This window comes from Lynx rufus, unplaced genomic scaffold (assembly GCF_022079265.1).
Source record: "Lynx rufus isolate CCGP_SWC_20201006 ecotype Redwood Valley unplaced genomic scaffold, mLynRuf1.p SCAF_16, whole genome shotgun sequence".
In the NCBI taxonomy this organism is placed as follows: Eukaryota; Metazoa; Chordata; class Mammalia; order Carnivora; family Felidae; genus Lynx; species Lynx rufus.
Genome location: NW_025814830.1, coordinates 17,135,773 through 17,140,133, shown reverse-complemented (window position 1 = coordinate 17,140,133; position 4,361 = coordinate 17,135,773). Strand labels below are relative to the sequence as shown.

Below are 4,361 nucleotides of genomic sequence, written 5' to 3'. Positions count from 1 at the left end.
TGAAAAGTCTGTTTGTGCCTTTTGCCCATTTTCTAATTTGACTTTTTTTTTTTTTTTTGCTACTGAGTTTTCAGTGTTCTTTATATATTTTAGATACTATTCCTTTGTGGGACATGTGATTTGTAAATGTTTACTCCCAATAGGTTGCTTGTTTTCATCTTCTTCACCTAGACTTTCACAAAAGATGAGTGTTTAACTTTGACAAGACTTAATTTATCAACTTTTTATTTTCTAAAGTGTGCTTTTGGTGCCAGGTCTAAGGACTCTTTGTCTTGCCTTAGATGCAAAGTGTTTTTTTTTTCCCTGAAGGCTTTATAGTTTCACGTTTTGAATGGAAGTCCATAATCCATTTTGAGTTGATTTGTGTACATGATGTGAAGTTCAGGTTGAGGTTCATTTTCTTACTTATGGAGGTCCCCTCCCTCCAGCACCATTTGTTGAAAAAGACTGTCCTTCCTCCACTGAATTGCTTTTAAGGCTTTGTAAACAATATGGAACACTTCATGAGTATACACGTCATCCTTATGCAGTGGCCATGTCAGTCTTCCCTGTATCATTCCAAGTTTTTATTAGATGCACTACCAAAGTGAGCACTGCTCACACCTTTAGACTCATCAACCCCACTTACGGAAATTCACTTCTGAAGATGAAGAAGATGTGCCCAAGGCTATTTACTTCAGCATTATTTACAACATCAAATAAAAGAGTGGGGAGGAATGTCCAAAAATAGTAGATAGGAGAAATGTATTGTTAATCTATCGCTGTGTACCAAATTATCCCAACCCTTAAGGACTTAAGGCAACAACATTTATAATATCACAATGTTTGTGATATCTAGTCATGGCTTTTCTGGGTTCTCTAAGTCTCTAAGACTACCCTTAGATGACATTTGAGGCTGAAGTTTTTTTCCGAAGGGTCAACCAGAGAACGATTCATGTCCAAGCTCACTGATGTGGTTGTTGGCAAGATTCAGTTTCTTGCAAGCCCTTGCAATTGGGGCCTTATTTTCTCTTTGGCTGTTGGTAAGAGCCAGCCCTCCATTTGTTGCCTCATGGCCCTCTCTGTATTGCCGCTTACTTCATCATAACAAGCAAGCAGAGAAAATGCAAAAGAGTGTTAGGAATCCTTTGTGAACTAATCATGAAATAATTGCCCGTTAATTTTGCTGTATTTTATTCATTCAAAGCAACTTTCTAAGTTGCTCACTCAAGAGTGGGAGATTACAAAAGGGTGTGATACCAGGAGGGAGAGATTTGGGGAATTTACGTAAGAAGTTGCCTATACAATAGGTACATTTTTATACATTCATTGACTTAAAAATCATACATCCTCTTATTTTTCCATACTACATGGAATATGGCATTGCTGTCATGGTTGAGAAGTGCCTCACTGAGAGCCACATGCAAAAAATATGAAACCAGACCGCTATCTTACACCACACACAAAAATGAACTCAAGATGGATTAAATCCTTGAATGTAAGACAAGAGATAATAAAACTCCTAGAAGAGAAAAAAGCAGTAAGTTCCTTGCCATCACTTTTGGATATATTCTTTTGCACCTGACTCCAAAGGCATTGACCACATAAGTAAAGATAAACAAATAGGACTACGGCAAAGTAAGAAACTGTACGTAGCCAGTAAATCATCAACAAAATAAAAGGGCAACCTACTGAAAGGGAGAAGGTAACTGCAAATCATATATATGGTAAGAGGTTAATATCTAAAATACATAAAGAAATCATACATCATGCATCATCATCATCATCATCATCCTCCAAATAAGAAATAGGTAGAGGACCTGAATAGACATTTTTCCAAGGAGAGCATACAGATGGCCAACAGGCACATGACAAGATGTTCAACATCACTAATCATCAGGAAAATGCAAATCAAAACCACAATGAGGTATCACCTCACACCTGTAAGAATGGCTATTATTTAAAAAAAGATAAGAGGGGCGCCTGGGTGGCGCAGTCGGTTAAGCATCCGACTTCAGCCAGGCCACGATCTCGCGGTCTGTGAGTTCGAGCCCCGCGTCAGGCTCTGGGCTGATGGCTCGGAGCCTGGAGCCTGTTTCCGATTCTGTGTCTCCCTCTCTCTCTGCCCCTCCCCCGTTCATGCTCTGTTTCTCTCTGTCCCAAAAAAAATAAATAAAAAACGTTGAAAAAAAAAATTTAAAAAAAAAAAAAAAAAGATAAGAAATAGCCAAGGATGTGGAGAAAAGAGAAGCTTCACTCACTGTTGGTGGGAGTGGAAAATGATGCATCCACTATGAAAAACAGTATGGAAGTTTCTCAAAAACTAAAAATAAAACTACCTTATGATCCAGTAATTCCACTTCTGGGTATATGTCTGGAGAAAATAAATACACTAATTGAAAAGATATGTGCACTTTTATGTTCGTTGCAACATAACAGCCTAACTGTGGAAAGAACCCAAGCGTCCATCAATGGATGAGAGGATAAAGAAAGCGTGAGATAGATATATGGATACCATGGAATACTACTCAGCCATAAAAAAGAATAAAATCTTGCCATTTGAGACAACATGGATGGACCCTGAGGATAAGTGAAATAAATGAAGGCTATGCTAAATGAAATAAGTCTGGCAAAGAAACATAAATACCATACGACTTCACTTACCCTTGGAATATGAAAAACAAAACAAATGAAAAAACAAAAACAGAGCAAAATTTACAGGTACAGAGATTAGACTGTGGTTGCCAGAGGGGAGAGAGCAGGAGGTGGGTGAAACAAGTGAAGGTGGTCAAAACGTACATTTTTCTAATATATATATATATATATATATATATATATATACCACAACTTCTTTATACATTCATCCCTTGCCATTTGCAACTACATGGAGGGAACTGGAGGGTATTATGCTAAGCGAAATTAGTCAGTCAGAGAAAGACAAATATCATATGACTTCACCCATATCAGGACTTTAAGAGACAAAACAGATGAACATAAGGGAAGGGAAACAAAAATAATACAAAAACAGGGAGGGGAACAAAACAGAAGAGACTCTTAAATATGGAGAACAAACAGAGGGTTACTGGAGGGGGTGGGGGGGGATGGGCTAAATGGGTAAGGGGCACTAAGGAATCTACTCCTGAAATCATCATTGCACTATATACTAACTCATTTGGATGTAAATTTAAAAAAATAAAATTAAAAAAAAGTACAAACTTCCAGTTATAAAATAAGTAAATCATGGGGATGTAACGAGAGGCATGGTGATAACAGTCAATAATATTGTGTTGCAAATTTGAAAGTTGCTAAGAAAAGAAATCTTAAAAGTTCTCATCGTAAGAAAAAAAAAATTTGTAACTTTATAAAGTGAGAGATGGTGGGGCGCCTGGGTGGCTCGGTCGGTTAAACGTCCGACTTCAGCTCAGGTCACGATCTCGCGGTCCATGAGTTCGAGCCCCGGGTCGGGCTCTGGGCTGATGGCTCAGAGCCTGGAGCCTGCTTTGGATTCTGTGTCTCCCTCTCTCTCTGCCCCTCCCCCATTCATGCTCTGTCTCTCTCTGTCTCAAAAATAAATAAACGTTAAAAAAAATTTTTTTTAAATAAAAAAATAAAGTGAGAGATGTTAACTAAACTTCTTGTGGTGATCATTTTACAAAATATACAAACGTTGAATCATTACGTTGTACACCTGGAACTAACATCATATGTCAGTTATACTTTGATTAAAAAATGAAACACTAAAAATTCTCCATTAATCCAAAAGTGGAAAGAAATGAACAACTAGCAAATAGGAAAATACATTGGTAGACTTAAGCCTGACATCAATAATACTACTAAGTGTCATTAATGTTCAGGTAAGATATTGAGACCAAACTATACGCTGCCTATAACGAACACTCTTTAAATATAAAGACAGAGATAAGTTTAAAAGTAAAAGGATGAAAAGAGATACGCAAATAATAAGAACAAGAAAGGCTATGCAGCTATATTAATATCAGACAGGATTTCAAAGTAAAAAATACTTCTAAAGATAAAGAGGGACATTTAATATTGATAAAGGTTCAACTCGTAAAGGACCTACCCTGAATGCATGTGCACATAACAACAGATCCTCAAAATACATGAAATAAAAATTCACAAAACTAGAGGGAGAAATAGACAAATTTAGAATTGTAACTGAAGATTTTTATTCTCTTGCCGGTGGTTAATAGAACAAGTTAACAACAACAAAAATCCGTAAGGAAAATGAATATCTGGATATAATCAACCAATTTAACCTAACTGAGCCTAATAAAACACTCCATCCAACAGCAAAATCCATATTTATTTCAAGCGCACATGGAGCATTCACCAAGATAGACCATTTGTTGAGAGATTTAAAA

At 36.8% G+C, this 4,361-nt stretch overlaps 1 non-coding gene across 1 annotated transcript; it reads right to left on the bottom strand.

Moving 5' to 3' along the window:
* Positions 1 to 485: 485 nt before the first annotated feature.
* On the bottom strand, positions 486 to 594 carry LOC124511988 (U6 spliceosomal RNA). The gene has a single exon (XR_006962026.1). It is a non-coding gene; the product is annotated as a U6 spliceosomal RNA (small nuclear RNA).
* Between the last annotated feature and the right edge of the window lie 3,767 nt (positions 595 to 4,361).